The 22,539-nt window shown below is 49.6% G+C and overlaps 1 long non-coding RNA gene across 1 annotated transcript; it reads left to right on the forward strand.

Moving 5' to 3' along the window:
- Positions 1–4,733: 4,733 nt before the first annotated feature.
- On the forward strand, positions 4,734–8,112 carry LOC141041995 (uncharacterized). The gene is made up of 2 exons (XR_012203803.1): positions 4,734–5,134; positions 7,836–8,112. It is a non-coding gene; the product is annotated as an uncharacterized lncRNA (long non-coding RNA).
- The last annotated feature ends 14,427 nt before the right edge of the window (positions 8,113–22,539 follow it).

Below are 22,539 nucleotides of genomic sequence, written 5' to 3' on the forward strand. Positions count from 1 at the left end.
GGGAGGAAAGTGGAACTTGATGAAGTACCGCCTCCTGAACCGGAAAGTAGTGCAACTCAGGAAGATGTTCCTGTGGTGCCTGCACCGACTAGAGAGGAAGTTAATGATGATGATGATCAAGGTACTTCGGATCAAGCTCCTACTGAACTTCGTAGGTCCACAAGGACACGTTCCGCGCCAGAGTGGTACGGCAACCCTGTCTTGGAAATCATGTTGTTAGACAACGATGAACCTTCGAACTATGAAGAAGCAATGGCGGGCCCAGATTCCGACAAATGGCTTGAAGCCATGCAATCCGAGATAGAATCCATGTATGAAAACAAAGTGTGGACTTTGACAGACTTGCCCAATGATCGGCGAGCGATAGAAAACAAATGGATCTTTAAGAAGAAGACAGACGCGGATGGTAATGTTACCATCTATAAAGCTCGACTTGTCGCTAAGGGTTATCGACAAGTTCAAGGGGTTGACTACGATGAGACTTTCTCACCCGTAGCGAAGCTGAAGTCCGTTCGAATCATGTTAGCAATTGCCGCATACTATGATTATGAGATATGGCAAATGGACGTCAAAACGGCATTCCTTAACGGCTTTCTTAAGGAAGAATTGTATATGATGCAGCCGGAAGGTTTTGTCGATCCTAAGAATGCTAACAAGGTATGCAAGCTCCAGCGCTCCATCTATGGGCTGGTGCAAGCATCTCGGAGTTGGAACATTCGATTTGATGAGATGATCAAAGCATTTGGGTTTACACAGACTTATGGAGAAGCCTGTGTTTACAAGAAAGTGAGTGGGAGCTCTGTAGCATTTCTCATATTATATGTGGATGACATACTGTTGATGGGAAATGATATAGAATTCTTGGGAAGCATAAAGGCCTACTTGAACAAGTGTTTTTCAATGAAGGACCTTGGAGAAGCTGCTTATATATTAGGCATCAAGATCTATAGAGATAGATCAAGACGCCTCATTGGTCTTTCACAAAGTACGTACCTTGACAAGATATTGAAGAAGTTCAATATGGATCAGTCCAAGAAGGGGTTCTTGCCTGTATTGCAAGGTGTGCAATTGAGCACGGCTCAATGCCCGACCACGGCAGAAGATAGAGAAAAGATGAGTGTCGTCCCCTATGCCTCGGCCATAGGGTCTATTATGTATGCCATGTTGTGTACCAGACCTGATGTAAACCTTGCCGTAAGTTCGGTAGGAAGGTACCAAAGTAATCCCGGCATGGAACACGGGACAGTGGTCAAGAATATCCTGAAGTACCTGAAGAGGACTAAGGATATGTTTCTCGTTTATGGAGGTGACGAAGAGCTCGTCGTAAAGGGTTACGTCGATGGTAGTTTCGACACAGATCTGGATGACTCTAAGTCACAAACCGGATACGTGTATATTTGAATGGTGGGGCAGTAAGCTGTTGCAGTTGCAAGCAAAGCGTTGTGGCGGGATCTACATGTGAAGCGGAATACATGGCGGCCTCAGAGGCAGCACAAGAAGCAATCTGGGTGAAGGAGTTCATTACCGACCTAGGAGTTATTCCCAATGCGTCGGGCCCGATGACTCTCTTCTGTGACAACACTGGAGCTATTGCCCTTGCCAAGGAGCCCATGTTTCACAGGAAGACCAGGCATATCAAGCGTCGCTTCAACTCCATTCGTGAAAATGTTCAAAATGGAGACATAGATATTTGTAAAGTACATACGGACCTGAATGTAGGAGATCCGTTGACTAAACCTCTCCCTAGAGCAAAACATGATCAACACCAGAACTCTATGGGTGTTCGATTCATCACAATGTAACTAGATTATTGACTCTAGTGCAAGTGGGAGACTGTTGGAAATATGCCCTAGAGGCAATAATAAAATAGTTATTATTATATTTCCTTGTTCATGATAATTGTCTATTGTTCATGCTATAATTGTGTTATCCGGAAATCATAATACATGTGTGAATACATAGACCACAACATGTCCCTAGTGAGCCTCTAGTTGACTAGCTCGTTGATCAACAGATAGTCATGGTTTCCTGACTATGGACATTGGATGTCATTGATAACGGGATCACATCATTAGGAGAATGATGTGATGGACAAGACCCAATCCTAAGCATAGCACAAGATCGTGTAGTTCGTTTGCTAGAGCTTTTCCAAATGTCAAGTATCATTTCCTTAGACCATGAGATTGTGCAACTCCCGGATACCATAGGAGTGCTTTGGGTGTGCCAAACGTCACAACGTAACTGGGTGGCTATAAAGGTGCACTACGGGTATCTCCGAAAGTGTCTGTTGGGTTGGCATAAATCGAGACTGGGATTTGTCACTCCGTATGACGGAGAGGTATCTCTGGGCCCACTCGGTAATGCATCATCATAATGAGCTCAATGTGACCAAGTGTTTGGTCACGGGATCATGCATTACGGTACGAGTAAAGTGACTTGCCGGTAACGAGATTGAACAAGGTATTGGGATACCGACGATCGAATCTCGGGCAAGTAACGTACCGATTGACAAAGGGAATTGTATACGGGATTGATTGAATCCTCGACATCGTGGTTCATCCGATGAGATCATCGTGGAACATGTGGGAGCCAACATGGGTATCCAGATCCCGCTTTTGGTTATTGACCGGAGAGTCGTCTCGGTCATGTCTGATGTCTCCCGAACCCGTAGGGTCTACACACTTAAGGTTCGGTGACGCTAGAGTTGTAGAGATATTAGTATGCGGTTAACCGAAAGTTGTTCGGAGTCCCGGATGAGATCCCGGACGTCACGAGGAGTTCCGGAATGGTCCGGAGGTAAAGATTTATATATGGGAAGTCCTATTTTGGCCACCGGAAAATGTTCGGGATTTTTTGGTATTGTACCGGGAAGGTTCTAGAAGGTTCCTAAGTGGGGCCCACCTGCATGGGGGGACCAACATGAACGTGGGTAGTGGGGGCAAGGCCCCACACCCCTGGTCAAGGCGCACCAAGATCTCATCTTAGAAGGAATAAGATCATATCCCGAAGGGATAAGATCAAGATCCCTAAAAAAGGGGGATAACAATCGGTGGGGAAGGGAAATGATGGGATTTCTTTCCCCCACCTTTGCCAACGCCCCAATGGACTTGGAGGGCAAGAAATCAGCCCCCTCCACCCCTATATATAGTGGGGAGGCACATGGGAGCAGCACCCCAAGCCCCTGGCGCCTCCCTCTCCCTCCCGTGACACCTCTCCCTCTCGCTGAGCTTGGCGAAGCCCTGCCGAGATCCCCGCTGCTTCCACCACCACGCCGTCGTGCTGCTGGATCTCCATCAACCTCTCCCTCCCCTTGCTGGATCAAGAAGGAGGAGACGTCTTCCCCAACCGTACGTGTGTTGAACGCGGAGGTGCCGTCCGTTCGGCGCTCGGTCATCGGTGATTTGGATCACGACGAGTACGACTCCATCAACCCCGTTCACTTGAATGCTTCCGCTCGCGATCTACAAGTGTATGTAGATGCACTCTTTTCCCTCTTGTTGCTAGAAGACTCCATAGATTGTTCTTGGTGATGCGTAGAAATTTTTTAATTTCTACAACGATCTCCTACAGGACCACCTTATTCTCCTCACTCCCTCGCACAATGTAAGATGTCGTGATTCCACTAAGGGTGCCCTTGAAGGCGGTAACCGAACCATTACAAACAAGGTTGGGCTCTCTCCACAGATTAATTGGAGGCTCCCAATGCTACCACGAAGCTTCACCACAATGGAATGTGGCTCCAAGGTGGCCTCTTCTGTCTGGGGTGCCCAAACACTCAAGAGTAACAAGATCCACAATAGATAGTAGGGGCAATCAAATTTCTCTCGATGAAAGTGTGGGTCGGGACCTTCTCCTCCTCCAAACCCTAGAGAATCAACAAGTTTTGATGGCTAGGGAGGGAGATCGGGCAAGTTTGAGCTTGGGAAAGAATGGAGCAAATGGGGAAAAGAGGGGTAGTCCGCTTGGGGAAGAAAACTCCCCTTTTATAGTGGGGGAGGGGGGTAAAAATCAAACCGTTATGCTCTGGCCGTGCATAAGCAGTACTACTGCTAAACACGGTAGATTCAAAGAGACCCATCAGGTATATACCTGGCCATCCCTCGGGCCGGGCCGGGTTTCGGGCCGAGCCTGACCAAGCCCGAAGCAAAAAAATCCAGGCCCGAGCCCGGCCCGACTGGGACGTCAGCCTAAAAACAGGCTCAATGTAACGTCCAGATAATTAAGGTACAGTAATCCCCTGCTAATGATGCCAGGTCATCACATTACTGTTGCTAATCCTCGCTTGATCCAAATCTTAGTTCAAACTCAAGTTCAAATTAATGCCTAGAATTCAAATTTCTCAAACAAGCGAAATAAAATGCTCAAGGTGTGGAGAATATTCCATAACTAATTATGGTGGTGACCCAACACTTTTGAAAGTATTTAAATGCCCTTTTGTGAATATAACAGGGACTAAAAACAATTATTAAATGCCTTTAAATAATAAACAAATATAAACCTATTTTTATTAAAGTGAGAAATTGTCTGTGGCAGAGGCTTAATTATTAATACTAATTTAGGGGCTAGTGTTATATCTTATGAAACTAAAAATAAAATAAAATAAAACTAGATAGAAAATGGGAAACTATAAAAAAAGTAAAAGAAAAGAAAAGGCCCCCTCCCCTGTTTCCATGGGCCTAGCCCAGCTGCCCGCACCGGATGAACCCCCCCCCATCTCCTTCCTGTTCATCGGGCGTGTGCTCCCACCGAGTCACCTCGTCGGCGCCGCCCCAGCGAGGGGATAAGGCCACGCCCCACCCCACGGCGCCTCGCTCTCCTCATCTCCCCTCCCCACTTGCCTCCTGGCTCCCCCACTCCTTCCCTCTCTCCCTCCCCACAGATCTCCCCTGCCCCAAGCACGTCCATGGCCGCGCCACCGCCGTTCCCATGGCCGGAGCCGTCCCCGACCCGCGAGGATATGATCTAGAGCTCCGTCGACCTCGTCTGCATCGCCTACAACCTCCAGTTCGAGCTGAAGCCCTCCACAACCTCGCCATCTGGTCGTCTTCCCCGCCACGGCCATGGCGCCATCGCCGTCGATCTCCACCACCGGCGCCTCCCCGTGGTTCCGAGCACGTCCACGACCTCCCTCGCAGTGAGCCGCGTCCATGCCCCCTCCTTGCCCCCTCGATTTGTTGCCGTAGCCGCCATTCCCGAGCACACCCGAGTTCTCCTGTACGCGTACGTGTGTGCCGCGCTACTGCTCCTTGTCGATGCTGCCTTGCACTGCTGCCGCCTCCGGCTACTGTCGCGCTGCGCCGCCCCTGCCCGCGCTCGGCTCGCCCCGCACGCATGCCGCGCCGCCGCTACCGCTCCCCACGCCCACCTGCAGCCACCTCCGCCCGCGCCCGCGCATGGCCTCACCTGCGGCGTTGCTGCTGCTCTCTTACGTGCTGCTGCTTGCTCTTGGCGCTGATTGCTACTAGGTGCTGCTGCTCACTTGCTTCTTCTACTACCGCACCTAGCCATGGCCGCCAAGGCCCCTGTATATGGCTGTGTGCGTGGCCGGCTGGGCTATGTCCCTGATGGCCGGTCATTGTTTAATTAGGTTAAGTGTAGCTTAGTACTGTATTAGTTTAGTGCTAATTTAGCCTATTAGCAAATGACAGATGGGCCCCGTGGGTTAAATAACCCTTGTCTAAAATTATGAGTCAATTACATGTGGGTCTCCTGGAGATTAAAATAAATAACCAAAATAAATTTAGCTACTGTCTATGACAGTTGGGTCCCACTGATGTTGTTCACTTTGACCGGTCAACTCTGACTCGGTAGTTGACTGGGTTAACTGGGACCCCTGGCCCACTTGTCATCCTCGGTGTGCACTTTTGTGTATATAGAGCTGGGTACCCCTAGCATTTATTCTTTATTTTCGAATTAATAGTAATTTTAGAATATTATTAAAACTATGAAAAATCATAGAAAATAATCCGTAACTCGGATGAAAAAGTTTTATACATGAAAGTTGCTCAGAACGACGAGACGAATTCAAATACGCTCTCCGTTCATCTGTCACGTGCCCCTAGCATAGCGAACATGCAACATTTCCCCTCCGTTTCATCTGTCCGAAAATGCCAAACTTCAGGGAAACTTTCCCGGATGTTATTCCCCTTCGCCGGTATCGTGTAGCACTACGATAGGTCACCCCTAGCGCCGCGTAATGTCATGCCATGCTTATGTTTGCTTGTATTTACTGTTTCTTCCCCCTCTTCTCTCCGGTAGACCCCGAGACCGATGCTGATGCCACTGTGATCGACTACGTCGACGACGACCCTTCTTCCCTTTCAGCGGAGCTTCCAGGAAAGCCCCCCCTTTGATCATCCCGACATCGCCCATTCCATTCTCTCATGCTTGCATTAGATTTTGCTACTGTATTTGATTGCTCCTATTCTGATGCATATCCTGCTTTTGTACCTGCTATTGTTACCTACCTGCTTATCCTAAACTGCTTAGTATAGGTTGGATAGTGATCCATCAGTGACCCCCACCTTGTCCTTGTCGCCCCTGCTTCATCATCGATGACTCGATCAACATGATCGACGACCAGAGCCCGACACCTCACATCACATCACGCCCCTTTTGTTGCTTGACTCTGCAGAGCTACTATCGAGTGCCGAGGGTGATCCCTCATAACGCACTCCTGATGATAGTTATGTAGTGTAGCTATTCGGTCGTGGTCAACGAGGGTGATTTCCTCTTTCACCATTCCCGTTACGGCTCTGTCGTGCAACACCTCAAGTGTGAACCTCAAGGGTGGATCCTCTTACGTTCACCTTGATGATTACATCGAGTGGAATCCACCGGGGGTGATTCCTCGGGTTTTCCCCTTGATGTCTGGACACACAGTTACCTTGACTTTACTTGAGACCGTTGTGAAGCCGGGCGGGCCCGGAGAGCACCCGTGCGATGTGACAGTGGCGGCTGGCTGTTTAGCGGTATCACCCAGGAGGGGTGATAGCTCCGGACTTGTCCCGACAGCTGTCACTACTTTAATTGATAATGCACTAACAGGTTTGGGTATTTGTTCTAAATTGGCCTTTGGCCTTTACGCACTAACCACCACGTGAGAATAGTTATGGGCCTCGACGTCGCAGTATCAGCCGAAGCTTTGTCAGACGTCCAGTTCAGCATTGCGGCACGGCTGGGCCGGCACCATCCTGTAGTGGTGGAGCTTGGTCCGCCCTGCTCGCAACGACCCGAAGTGCAACGGGCGATGGGCCCAGACCCCGGAGTGCTTAGGATGTAGACCGGCGGGGACCTCCCTGCTGAGCCTAGGTAGGGCTACGACGTGTTGATCTTCCGAGGCCGGGCATTGACCCCAGAAAGGTGTGTTCGGCCAGAGTGATCGAGCGTGTTGGAAAACGTGGTGCACCCCTGCAGGGAAGATATATATTGAATACCGTGTCCACGGTGATGGACGTTTAGACTTGTATCCTGATCTTATACAACTAGAAATGGATACTTGATATATGTGATGGATATGTGGCTCCGGGATTGCTTTCTCGCAGGGAGTCGAGGAAGGATCTCTGGGCGTTGATACTACAACATGCTTGTTAATTATAAACTGCTATTCTTTACTCTTCTACATGCTGCAAGATGCTTGGAGCTGCTTGAAGATGCTAGTCTTCGATAGGCTAGGCCTTCCCCTCTATTCTGGCATTCTGCAGTTCAGTCCACAAGTACAACCCTTCCATTCGATACCAATGCATACTTAGTATAGATCTGATGCTTGCGAGTACTTTGGATGAGTACTCACGGTTGCTTTGCTACCCCCTTTCCCCCTTCTTTCTTCTTTCCAGTTGATGCAACCAGTTGGTGGATCTCTGGAGCCAGATGCCATCGCCGACGGATGCTACTACATGGAGACCGCCGACGACCAGGAGTAGTTAGGAGGTCCCAGGCAGGAGGCCTTGCCTCTTCGATCGTTGTTATTTTTGTGCTTGCCTTCTTAAGGCATCCTTGTTTAACTTATGTCTGTACTCAGATATTGTTGCTTCCGCTGACTCGCTTATGTATCGAGCTATGTATTCAAGCCCTCGAGGCCCCTGGCTTGTAATATAAAGCTTGTATTATTTTGATTTGTGTCTAGAGTTGTGTTGTGATATCTTCCGTGAGTCCCTGATCTTGATCGTACACATTTGCGTGTATGATTAGTGTACAGTCGAATCGGGGCGTCACAAGTTGGTATCAGAGTCGACTGCCTGTAGGAACCCCCTTTCCAACTCCTTGGCCGAAGTTGAGTCTAGTATTCAAAAAACTGATTTACTAACATGGTTGTGTGGCATACGGGCCCACGTCGCCATTGGGTGGTATTAGGATATTTTACTCCTCGTCTATACTCTGGGACTCTGATCTCTCCTCTATTCAGGTTAAATGATTTGCTAACTCTAACATTAGGTTCTCATGATCACATCCACCCGGAGGTTTGTGTTACCCCTTTCTCGAATTGAGGGCGAGGATCTGCTTCACATTGTTCACTGACCGCAGGATCCTCATATCAAGGGCACCCTACATCGTCACTTGCAAATCCCTCGCTCCAGAGGTTTTCCCCGACATTGATGTAGTCTTTACTATGTCCCATTGTTGTATCCCTCCATTGCGTGCATTCGTGCCGCCTAGTATGTCTATGATGTTTCTCTTTTCCGAACTCATATGACCAACATGTCATTGGCTCAATACATGTATCAGTATGTCTTCAATGACTGCTGCTTTGTACATACTATGCCTTTGCTCATTGTCCGATTACATCATGAATGACTCCATACACTTGCTCCACCCCTTGTTAAACTGCTCCCTGATGTTTTAAGCGGGATGGTTAGACCCGCTGGTCATTGAGGGAGTCCTGGATTAGGGGGTCCTCGGATAGCCGGACTATATCCTTTGGCCGGATTGTTGGACTATGAAGATACAAGATTGAAGACTTCGTCCCGTGTCCGGATGGGACTCTCCTTGGCGTGGAAGGCAAGCTTGGTAATACGGATATGTAGATCTCCTCCCTTGTAACCGACTCTGTGTAACCCTAGCCCCCTCCGGTGTCTATATAAACCGGAGGGTTTAGTCCGTAGGACAACAACAATCATACCATAGGCTAGCTTCTAGGGTTTAGCCTCTATGATCTCATGGTAGATCAACTCTTGTAATACTCATATCATCAAGATAAATCAAGCAGGAAGTAGGGTATTACCTCCATCGAGAGGGCCCGAACCTGGGTAAACATTGTGTCACCCGCCTCCTGTTACCATCCGCCTTAGACGCACAGTTCGGGACCCCCTACTCGAGATCCGCCGGTTTTGACACCGACATTGGTGCTTTCATTGAGAGTTCCACTGTGCCGTCACCATAAGGCTTGATGGCTCCTTCAATCATCGGCAACGATGCGATCCAGGGTGAGGTTTTCCTCCCCGGACAGATCTTCGTATTCGGCGGCTTCGTACTGCGGGCCAACTCGCTTGGCCATCTGGAGCAGATCGACAGCCACGCCCTGGCCATCAGGTCAGGTTTGGAAACTTGAACCATACCGCCGACATCCGCGGGGACTTGATCTTCGACGGATTCGAGCCCATGTCAGGTGCGCCGCACAATCACGACGAGCATGATTTAGCTCTGCCGTCGGACAGTGTTTGGGAGATCACACCTGCAATTACTCCGGCCCTCAATCCGGAACAAATTGCGCCATCTGTGGATGGGTGGATGGACCCCGCCACGGAGGCCGCACACTCAGTGGCGATAGCGCCGAATACCGACTTCACCTCCTGTGAGACCCGTGCTGCCGAACCATTGGATTTGTCCCCGGCCATGGGCTCCGAGCCGCCGCATCTGCGCCTATCGAATCTGATTGGGCGCCGATCATGGAGTTTACCTCCGCGGATATCTTTCAGCACTCGCCTTTTGGCGATGTGCAAAATTCATTAAGGTCTCTCTCCTTGTCAGGAGAACCTTGGCCGAACTATATCCGACTAGAATGGGATGCGGGCGACGAAGAAATTCGCTCCCCACCCACCACCCACTTAGTAGCCACTGTCGACGATTTAATCGACATGCTCAATTTTGACTCCGAAGACATCGACGGCATGGACGACGATGCAGGAGAGGAACAGGAACCATCGCCCACAGGGCGCTGGACAGCCACTTCATCACATCACATATACATGGTGGATACACCCAAAGAAAACAATGACGAGGAACGGAAGGATGCAGCGAAGGATAGCTCCCTCGAGAAGCAACCAAAGCGTCAGCGTAGGGGCCGCCCCAAATCCCGCCTCGGCAAAAACAGCGATAACAGTGCAAGAGAAAATAACACCCTAGTCGACTCCAGAGGAAACGACGACCACATTGACCCAGCGATAGAGCAGGATGAACTAGCAAACGGCGAACATAGTACGGATCCGCTGTCCGAACACGGCGACGCCAAGGATAAAGCTCATCAACCTCCCTCCGGAGAGGAAAACAGTCTGGACGAGGATGCACACATCATCCCAGAAAGGCACTTGGAACAAGAGAACCTCCGCAGAAGGCTTATTGCCACCGCGAGGAGTCTGAAGAAGCAGAAGCAAAGGCTTAAGGCCGCGCAGAACACGCTCAACACTAGATGGAACAAAGTGCTCGACACTGAAGAAAAGTATGGTGGTAGTTACCACACAAAGAGCTATCCAAAGCGCAAGCTGTTGCCTGAATTTGATGATGAGGCCTTGGAGCTCACACAGCCGAAAAACAAAACGGCCGACCGGTCGGATCAGCCACCTCGTGGCCGGGATAGAGCGGCTAACAAGGCCGCACATAAGTCATCACACGATTCACGTGAGGACTTGCATCAGAAGACCGGCGTGACCAGATCCATCTACGGATCAAGGAAACGCGCTCCAGCGCACAACCAAAACCGAATACTACAACCGTCAGAACGCCATGACACATCCAAATACAGGGGTGCCGCACACCCCCTATGTTTCACCGAAGAGGTGCTGGACCACGAATTTCCAGAAGGATTCAAACCCGTGAACATAGAGGCGTACGACGGAACCACAGACCTCGGGGTCTGGATTGAGGACTTTATCCTCCATATCCATATGGCTCGCGGAGACGATGTCCACGCCATCAAGTACTTGCCCCTCAAGCTGAAAGGACCAGCTCGGCACTGGCTGAAGAGCCTCCCCGAAAATTCAATTGGAAGTTGGGAGGAGCTTGAGGATGCTTTTAGGGCTAATTTTCAAGGGACCTATGTCCGACCTCCGGATGCAGACGATTTAAGTCATATAATTCAACAGCCCAGAGAGTCAGCCCGAAAGCTTTGGAACAGATTTCTCACTAAGAAGAACCAAATCGTTGACTGCCCAGACGTCGAAGCCTTAGCAGCTTTCAAACACAGCGTCCGAGATGAATGGCTCGCCAGACACCTCGGCCAAGAAAAACCGAGAACAATGGCAGCTCTGACAAGCCTCATGACCCGCTTTTGCGCGGGCGAAGATAGCTGGCTAGCCCGTAGTAGCACTAGCGACCCAGGCACATCCGAAGTCAGGGATGGCAATGGAAAACCACGACGCAGTAAAAGCAAGCGTCGAAATAACAAAGACAGCCCAGACAACACGGCGGTAAACGCCGGATTCAGGGGCTCTCGACCGGGTCAGCGGAAAAAGCCTTTCAAAGGCAGCAGAGATGGACCGTCCAGCCTAAACAAGATTCTAGACAAATTATGTCAGATTCATGGCACCCCCGATAAACCTGCAAATCACACCCACAGAGAATGCTGGGTCTTCAAGCAGGCCGGTAAGCTAAACACCGAACACAAGGGGAGGGAGACACCAAGTGAAGACGAGGACGAGCCTCGCCAGCAAAGCACTGGGGGACAGAAAAAATTCCCACCAGAGGTCAAAACAGTGAACATGATTCACGTGACGAAGAGGAGAAGCAAACATGCACTCCGAGACACACGCGCCGTAGAGCCCATCACCCCTAAGTTCAACCCCTGGTCGGCCTGCCCGATCACTTTTGATCGCAGGGATCACCTGACAAGTATCCGGCACGGAGGATTGGCTGCCTTGATGTTAGACCCAATAATAAACGGATACCATCTCACACGAGTCCTTATGGACGGCGGCAGTAGTCTTAATTTGATATATCAGGACACAGTCCGCAAAATGGGGATAGACCCGACAAGAATAAGCCACAGTAATACTGCCTTTAAGGGAGTAATACCAGGCCCAGAGGCCCGCTGCACGGGCTCTCTAGTACTAGAGGTTGTATTCGGTTCTCCCGACAACTTCCGAAGCGAAAAGTTAACCTTTGACATCGCTCCATTCCGAAGTGGTTATCAAGCACTACTCGGAAGAGCAGCTTTTGCTTGTTTTAATGCAGTACCGCATTACGCTTCTCTTAAGCTTAAGATGCCCGGTCCACGTGGCATCATCACAATTAGCGGAAATATTGAGCGTTCCTTATGCACGGAAGAACGTGTGGCGGCTTTAGCAGCCAAACACTAAACGGCCTCTCCAACCAGAATAAATGATCGATCGTCAAGACCGCGGACACGGCTAGACGAGTCCGGCACATCACTAGCTGTAACAGCTTAGATATACCTAAGATCGGTTCAATGGATGTACCCTCATAGGCGGTACCAGGGGCTTCCCGCATGTAAAAGGACTACAGTTCGGCTCGACCTTACTTATCTTGATTTCTAATGGTTTATTGAGAATAACCAATTTTTTCGCACGACAACTTTCACCTAAGTTCTTCTCTTTTATAGATGGTAATCGTGCTACACCCTTCCAGGATACCGCACAACGGAGACATAGGCGCAGACGTGTAGCAGGGCCCCGCTCAAAGGTTTCTTTTTAGATTAAGACCATGCGTAAACCTTTTTTACTGTCTTTTATTGCTTCACATCCTCCGGATACTCAGCATAACCGAGAGCGATGCTGACGTTATTGGCATTTTGCCACGTCAGAACGATGCACGTACCTGGACACTCAGGGATCATTATCAAGGGCGTTATTCAGCTCGGTATATGTTGTAAAGACCGAATACCTTAGGGAGTGTTCGGCGTCGCGAGTTTGGCCTTATATGCATCAGCTCTGAATCATGTCTTTGGTCAAATGTTGGGTTTGCCTGGCTCCCGCGTTTTCCTACCTTACGTTCCGCTCTATCGGCTAAGGTGGCACCGGGAGAACTACTGCGATTGTGCCCTGGTTCATCCGGACAAGCACCTCAGTAGAGAAAGCCGAAAACTGACTGTCATGATAAAGCGCGAGACTGGTCAACCACTCGATGACTTAGCGGAATCTTCGGGATTCCCCTGCATTAACGAAGGGCCGTTTCCCGGTCATGTATGTACGCGCCCCGTATCCGGATGAGCGCGGAGGTACCAGGGGCTATATAGTAGTCCCACCGTCAAACTCCTATGGCTAAGTGAAAGTGTTAAAGCAATATAGTCCGATTGCCTCGTTCGCTGTGCTATCACCTCCTTAATGGACCAAGACGTTGGATCAAGTGTGAATACGCATTTTTGCGAACACCCCCGCATTATATGCGTGGGGCTGAAGCCGACGACTGCAAATTTTCAGGTTATATACATAAACGGCCGCACGGGAGGCATCATAATACTTTCAGGCAAAAAGTATAAACACAGCCTTTATAATTTAATAATCATTGTTCTTACAATTGAGATACATGTCACTAGAACATGACATGCTTCGTGCACTGAGCCTCTATTACACGAGCACCTTCTAAGACTTCCTCAAAATAGTGCTCGGCCGATACCCGGCCTACCGCTGAACTCTGGGATGCAATAGTGGTGGCCTCCATCTCTGCCCAGTATGTCTTGACACGGGCAAGAGCCATCCGCGCACCCTCTATACACGCCGACCTCTTCACAGCATCGATATGCGGCACAGCACCAAGGAATTGTTGCACTAGGCCAAAATAACTATTCGGCTTCGGTCCCTCCGGCCAAAGGTGATCCACGACGGACCTCATAGCAAGTCCGGACAACCTATGGAGCTCGGCCCACTCGGCCATTTGTTCATTTAACAGCAGCGGACGCGTTGGAGTGCGGAACTGTGACCAGAACAACCTTTCCACTACATGATCCTTCTGATCTTTGAAAAACTTGGTCGCATCAGCGGCATTCGCTGCTAAATCCAAGTATGCGTCTGCAGAACTCCATAATTTATCCAGAGGGGCATACTTCGGGTCTCCAAACCTCGTCCGCAACAAAAAGGGCTTCCCAGCCGCAATATCTCCGGCTTGAGGGAGTTCCTCCTTCACCGCTCTGATTTGAGAGCGGGTTTCCTTGGCCGCTTTCATGGCCTCCTTCAGTTCCGCCGCCTTCGCTTGGCTTTCCTTTTCAAGAAGCTCATACCGGCCGGCGGCATCTTTCAGCTCAATAGCCATCTTGGCTATTTTCTCTTTGCTCTGGCAATGGGCAGCCTGTTCGGCTCTTAGCTCTTCGACCGCGTTTAGGGCGGCCGCATCACTCTTCCTGGCTTGTTCCTTGGCTCGGGCAAGTTCTGCCCGAAGGGTCTCCACAGCGACAGCTCCATCTGCAGTCACAGCATATTACACATACTAGCATCATGCTCCTCTTAATATGTATTGATCCTAGGAGAATACATACTGTGTGCCTCGTCAAGCCGCTGGTTTACAAGCACGATGTCAGCATCTGCCGCATCAAGTTGCCGCTTCAGTTTGGCAACTGCACATGAAAGTAGCACGGTTATTACCTGGGACTATGATCCTCTATTTGTCGTCTTTTTCGACAGCAACCAGAGTCTCAGGGGCTACTATCTGCATAGGCCACACCTAGCGTGTGCGGTATCGTCCAAAAAATATACATTATTTTACGTACCTCAAAGCCTTTCAGCAGACTCATAAAAGCTTCATGCAACCCGCTTTCGGCGGATGAAATCCTCTCAACCACCGTGCCCATTAGCGCACGATGCGTTTCTAAGATAGCCGCTTGCTCCAGAAGATTCATCAGTGCGTCTGATCACACACCGGACGGTTCCGGACTCTTTCTGTTGCTCTCCTTAGGAGCCGAATACCCCGGACTTCGGTTGGCCGAAGGTTTACCTTCTGGCCTTGGCGGATCAGGAGAAATCCTCCGTGACGACACCTCAGGGTCGCCCGCTTCACGAGGCGGGGAGGCATGGGGAGGTGTTTCACTCTCCATCATCTCCAGAAGAAGATCCCCTGAAGACGAACTCTGTCGAGAAGGGCTATGATCCGAACTACAAGACACACGCCTCGGTTATCGTTCTCAGAAATGAAGCAGGATATATTTACTATAAAGTACTTTCGTTTACTTACAGCTCGGTAGAGGGCTGGTCCCCTTGCGGGTACTGTGCGGTAAGGATGCCCTCCGGGGTAGGACCTCCGACAAAGGATTCTTCCCTCGCTTGGAGACCATTACTTCCAAGTCTTCAGAGGCGGTCCTCTTCCTTCCCTGGGGAGAGGGAATTTTAGATTCTTCCCCCCGGTTATCCTCCTTCACGGAGGCAATAATTCCCCCGGTTTGGATGAACAGTGAGTGAGGCTCGCTCTCGGCTTCTTCGTTCCTCCCTTTACCTTCCCCTGATGGCGCTTGATAAGGCGCAAGCTCAAGCATCCTGGCTAGTACAGGATCCGGTGAACCCTCGGGAAGGGGGGCCGGACACCTGATCATCTTCGCCTTTTTTACCCAGTCCTGGTCAAAAGGCGACTTTTCAGAATGATGTTGTGATAAATTAAAAGACAACGTGTTCGGCCAAGGAATTACTTACTTGAGTGTCTGGACGATTGCAGTTCAGACCCGCATCCTCGGAGGTGTCCGGACACTCTATTTGTGATCCGAAGAATGATCTGTACATCTCTTCGAGCGTCACGCCGAAGAAGTGCTGAATAGTTCACGGTCCTTCCAGGTTGAACTCCCACATATGGAGAGGTCGACGTTTCCAAGGCAGGGCTCGACGAACTAACATAACTTGCATTACCTTAACAAGGCTGACATCTCTCTCGAGGAGATCTCGGATGCGACTCTGCAATGTCGGCACATCATTTACTGGCCCCCAGTCCAGCCCCTTGTTGACCCATGACGCTAGTTGTGGCGGGGGGGCGAGCGAAAGGCAGGGGCGGCTACCCACTTAGTGCCCCGGGGAGCTGTGATATAAAACCACTCCCGTTGCCATAAACTGGACACCTCCGGGAAGGAACCCTTCGGCCATGGAACATCGGCGCCTTTGCTTATTACGGCACCTCCGCACTCTGCGTGTCGCCCGTCAATCATCTTCGGCTTCACATTGAAGGTCTTGAGCCATAAGCCGAAGTGTGGGGTAATGCGGAGGAAGGCTTCACACACGACGATGAACAACGAGATGTGAAGGATGGAATCCGAAGCCAGATCATGGAAATCGAGCCCGTAGTAGAACATGAGCTCTCTGACAAAGGGATCTAGACTGAAACCTAGCCCTCGGAGGAAGTGGGAGACGAATACGACACTCTCGCCAGGTTCGGGAGTGGGAATGACCTGCCCTCAAGCAGGCAGCCTGTGCGAGATTTCGTCGGTCAAATACCTAGCTTCTCTTAGCTTCTTGATGTCCTCCTCTGTGACGGAGGAGGGCATCCACCGACCTTTAAGGTTGGATCCGGACATGATTGCAGGTCCGAAGCGTCTAGCCTGAGCCTTGGGTGTTGCAATTCGAGGTGGGGGAAGGATTCGATTGAGCGCGAGAAGAAGGGGACGGGCCTAGGCCTCTTTATAAAGGGGATGAATATCAAGCGTCCTCCGCGTGGCCGTTTGGGACTTGCCTAAAATCGAGGAGTCATAGCAACGGGCACGATTGGGTTACCCATACCCGTATTGATGAGAATCCCGTGAAAAAAGGGACACGATCTCTGCTTCGACATGACGTGCCAATAAAAACCGCCTCGCAACACGTGCAGTGGCAGGCTCGGAAAAATGGTTCGTCATGACCAGACCACGGCAGTACGTCACATTATGAAAAGCTGTCGACAGATTAGATTTGTGGAAATATTTTTCTCTCTACGGTGGTATGTGGAATTTGTTTTGCAGAGCCAGACACTATCCTTGTGTTCAAAATCTTCTATGGAGTATTCGGAGGACGAACCCGCCTTGCAATGCCGAAGACAATCTGTGCGCCGGACTCATCGTCATTGAAGCCTGGTTCAGGGGCTACTGAGGGAGTCCTGGATTAGGGGGTCCTCGGACAGCCGGACTATATCCTTTGGTCGGACTGTTGGACTATGAAGATACAAGATTGAAGACTCCGTCCCGTGTCCGGATGGGACTCTCCTTGGCGTGGAAGGCAAGCTTGGTAATACGGATATGTAGATCTCCTCCCTTGTAACCGACTCTGTGTAACCCTAGCCCCCTCCGGTGTCTATATAAACCGGAGGGTTTAGTCCGTAGGACAACAACAATCATACCATAGGCTAGCTTCTAGGGTTTAGCCTCTATGATCTCATGGTAGATCAACTCTTGTAATACTCATATCATCAAGATCAATCAAGCAGGAAGTAGGGTATTACCTCCATCGAGAGGGCCCGAACCTGGGTAAACATTGTGTCCCCCGCCTCCTGTTACCATCCGCCTTAGACGCACAGTTCGGGACCCCCTACCCGAGATCCGCCGGTTTTGACACCGATAGTCATCATTGTGGTGGCAACAATCCACCACCTCCCAAATACATGGCAGGAATAACACATCAATTGAGCTGAATCGCCAATTTATGGAAAATGTAACGGCTCGGTTCACATGCCCCAATATGAATCAGCAACCCGCCCCAGCGACTCTGCAAGACTTACACGTCTTAACCCTGTCATCTACCACAACTCATCTCAGCCCCTTGATGATGATGATTGGCTCTGTGACATCACTTTCAATGTTGGAGTCTGCTGATGTAGCCCCTGCTAGCTATGTCACCTTCGTGGCTTACTGCCTGAAAGGTCCCGCTGCTCAATGGTGGGATAGCCACAGTCATTCCTTACCTGTTGGAACCGCCATTGCTTGGCCGGAATTCCAAACTGCATTCCGTGGGCCAGTGTCGAAACTCACAACGTCCCCGTTGAAATTGAAGGTTTGAAATTCCATGTTTTCCCCATTGTTTTGAAGTCTTCCAATATTGACCTCATTCTGGGCATGGAATGGATGAAAACATATACTGCTTCTACACTAAAATCGTTCATCTACTACCTCCTTCAAATGAGATAGTAGGCTACCATGCTCATCTTGTTCGAAATGCCGAAGCACGGATTTATTCCTTGAATGTGTGAAGTGCTTCCCCTTTTGTGAGAATTGAGAACGCTCCAGTCGATTGTGAATTCCATAATATCTTTCCAAAAGGACTACCCAGTCCATGACCTTGAACCTGTTGCAGTTAAGTTTGCACTAAAGTTGTGGCTGCATTTCCTTTTTGGTACTCGTTGCTAGATCTTCACCGATCGTCGAAATCTGAAGTAATTGTTTACTCAGCTAGATCTGGATCTCCGTCAGCAGCGATGCATGGAAACAATCAAAGACTATGACTACGGTATTTCTTATACCCCTGGCAAGGCTAATGTAATAGCCAATGCCCTGAGTCGCAAGTCTTATTGCAACAACCACATGGCTTATAAAGCTCAACCCCTGCAAGATGATCTCACTTACAGAGAGCATCCGATCCGCATTCTCGTTCAAACTCAACGTCGCACCCGTCAGCGGGCTATCAAATTTTGTAAAATCCAGTGGTAAAATTATTCTGAAGATGGAGCCACTTGTAAACGTGAAGATCGTCTTCGTGATGAATACCCCTCTTTGTTTCCGCCTACCTCCTAAATCTCGGGACGAGATTTCTTGTAGTGGAGGAGAATTGTAACGTCCGGATAATTAAGCTACAGTAATCCCCTGCTAATGATGCCAGGTCATCACATTACTGTTGCTAATCCTCGCTTGATCCAAATCTTAGTTCAAACTCAAATTCAAATTAATGCCTAGAATTCAAATTTCTCAAACAAGCGAAATAAAATGTTCAAGGCGTGGAGAATATTCCATAACTAATTATGGTGGTGACCCAACACTTTTGAAAGTATTTAAATGCCCTTTTTTGAATATAACAGGGACTAAAAACAATTATTAAATGCCTTTAAATAATAAACAAATATAAACCTATTTTTATTAAAGTGAGAAATTGTATGTGGCAGAGGCTTAATTATTAATACTAATTTAGGGGCTAGTGTTATATCTTACGAAACTAAAAATAAAATAAAATAAAACTAGATAGAAAATGGGAAACTATAAAAAAGTAAAAGAAAAGAAAAGGCCCCCTCCCCTGTTTCCATGCGCCTAGCCCATCTCCCCGCACCGGATGAACCCCCCCCCCCATCTCCTTCCTGTTCATTGGTCTCAGACCGCTACAGGGCGCGTGCTCCCACCGAGCCACCCCATGGGCGCCGCCCCAGCGAGGGGATAAGGCCACACCCCACCCCGCGGCGCCTCGCTCCCCTCATCTCCCCTCCCCACTTGCCTCCTGGCTCCCCTACTCCTTCCCTCTCTCCCTCCCCACAGATCTCCCCTGCCCCAAGCACGTCCATGGCCGCGCCACCGCCGTTCCCATGGCCGGAGCCGTCCCCGACCCGCGAGGATATGATCTAGAGCTCCGTCGACCTCGTCTGCATCGCCTACAACCTCCAGTTCGAGCTGAAGCCCTCCACAACCTCGCCATCTGGTCGTCTTCCCCGCCACGGCCATGGCGCCATCGCCGTCGATCTCCACCACCGGCGCCTCCCCGTGGTTCCGAGCACGTCCACGACCTCCCTCGCAGTGAGCCGCGTCCATGCCCCCTCCTTGCCCCCTCGATTTGTTGCCGTAGCCGCCGTTCCCGAGCACACCCGAGTTCTCCTGTACGCGTACGTGTGTGCCGCACTGCTGCTCCTTGCCGATGCTGCCTTGCACTGTTGCCGCCTCCGGCTACTGTCGCGCTGCGCCGCCCCTGCCCGCGCTCGGCTCGCCCCGCACGCATGCCGCGCCGCCGCTACCGCTCCCCACGCCCACCTGCAGCCACCTCCGCCCGCGCCCGCGCATGGCCTCACCTGCGGCGTTGCTGCTGCTCTCTTACGTGCTGCTGCTTGCTCTTGGCGCTGATTGCTACTAGGTGTTGCTGCTCACTTGCTTCTTCTACTACCGCACCTAGCCATGGCCGCCAAGGCCCCTGTATATGGCTGTGTGCGTGGCCGGCTGGGCTATGTCCACTGATGGCCGGTCATTGTTTAATTAGGTTAAGTGTAGCTTAGTACTGTATTAGTTTAGTGCTAATTTAGCCTATTAGCAAATGACAGATGGGCCCCGTGGGTTAAATAACCCTTGTCTAAAATTATGAGTCAATTACATGTGGGTCTCCTGGAGATTAAAATAAATAACTGATAACCCACAAGTATAGGGGATCGCAACAGTTTTCGAGGGTAGAGTATTCAACCCAAATTTATTGATTCGACACAAGGGGAGCCAAAGAATATTCTCAAGTATTAGCAGCTGAGTTGTCAATTCAACCACACCTGGATAACTTAATTTCTGCAGCAAAGTATTTAGTAGCAAAGTAATATGGAAGTAACGGTAACGATAATAAAAGTAACGGTGGCAAAAGTAATAGTTTTGGTGTTTTATAGTGATTGTAACAGTAGCAACAGAAAAGTAAATAAGCGAAGAACAATATGTGAAAAGCTCGTAGGCATTGGATCGGTTATGGAGAATTATGCCGGATGCGGTTCATCATGTAACAGTCATAACATAGGGTGACACAGAACTAGCTCCAATTCATCAATGTAATGTAGGCATGTATTCCGAATATAGTCATACGTGCTTATGGAAAAGAACATGCATGACATCTTTTGTCCTACCCTCCCGTGGCAGCGGGGTCCTAATGGAAACTAAGGGATATTAAGGCCTCCTTTTAATAGAGTACCGGGACAAAGCATTAACACATAGTGAATACATGAACTCCTCAAACTATGGTCATCACCGGGAGTGGTCCCGATTATTGTCACTTCGGGGTTGCCGGATCATAACACATAGTAGGTGACTATAGACTTGCAAGATAGGATCAAGAACTCACATATATTCATGAAAACATAATAGGTTCAGATCTGAAATCATGGCACTCGGGCCCTAGTGACAAGCATTAAGCATAGCAAAGTCATAGCAACATCAATCTCAGAACATAGTGGATACTAGGGATCAAACCCTAACAAAACTAACTCGATTACATGATAGATCTCATCCAACCCATCACCGTCCAGAAGCCTACGATGGAATTACTCACGCACGGCGGTGAGCATCATGAAATTGGTGATGGAGGATGGTTGATGATGACGGCGGCGGCGAACCCCCCTCTCCGGAGCCCCGAACGGCCTCCAGATCAGCCCTCCCGAGAGGTTTTAGGGCTTGGCAGCGGCTCCGTATCGTAAAACGCGATGAATCCTTCTCTTTGATTTTTTTCTCCCCGAAAGTGAATATATGGAGTTGGAGTTGAGGTCGGTGGAGCGTCAGGGGGGCCACGAGGTAGGGCGCGTCCCCCACCCTCGTGGGCAGGGTGTGGGCCCCCTGACGTGAATTTTTCTTCCGGTATTTTTCTTATTTTCCAAATAGATGTTCCGTGGAGTTTCAGGTCATTCCGAGAACTTTTGTTTCTGCACATAAATAACACCATGGAAAGTCTGCTGAAAACAGCGTCAGTCCGGGTTAGTTACATTCAAATCATGCAAGTTAGAGTCCAAAACAAGGGCAAAAGTGTTTGGAAAAGTAGATACGACGGAGATGTATCAATAACCAAAATAAATTTAGCTACTGTCTATAACAGCTGGGTCCCACTGATGTTGTTCACTTTGACCGGTCAACTCTGACTGGGTAGTTGACTGGGTCAACTGGGACCCCTGGCCCACTTGTCATCCTCGGTGTGCACTTTTGTGTATATAGAGCTGGGTACCCGCATTTATTCTTTATTTTCGAATTAATAGTAATTTTAGAATATTATTAAAACTTTGAAAAATCATAGAAAATAATTCGTAACTCGGATGAAAAAGTTTTATACATGAAAGTTGCTCAGAACGACGACACGAATTCAAATACGCTCTCCGTTCATCTGCCACGTGCACCTAGCATAGCAAACATGTAACCTTTCCCCTACGTTTCATCTGTCCGAAAATGCCAAACTTCGGGGAAACTTTCCCGGATGTTATCCCCCTTCGCCGGTATCGTGTAGCACTACGATAGGTCACCCCTAGCGCAGCGTATCGTCATGCCATGCTTATGTTTGCTTGTATTTACTGTTTCTTCCCCCTCTTCTCTCCGGTAGACCCCGAGACCAATGCTGATGCCACTGTGATCGACTACGTCGACGACGACCCTTCTTCCCTTTCAGCGGAGCTTCCAGGCAAGCCCCCCTTTGATCATCCCGATATCGCCCATTCCATTCTCTCATGCTTGCATTAGATTTTGCTACTGTATTTGATTGCTCCTATTCTGATGCATAGCCTGCTTTTGTACCT

Source organism: Aegilops tauschii, chromosome 2 (assembly GCF_002575655.3).
Source record: "Aegilops tauschii subsp. strangulata cultivar AL8/78 chromosome 2, Aet v6.0, whole genome shotgun sequence".
Classification (NCBI taxonomy): Eukaryota; Viridiplantae; Streptophyta; class Magnoliopsida; order Poales; family Poaceae; genus Aegilops; species Aegilops tauschii.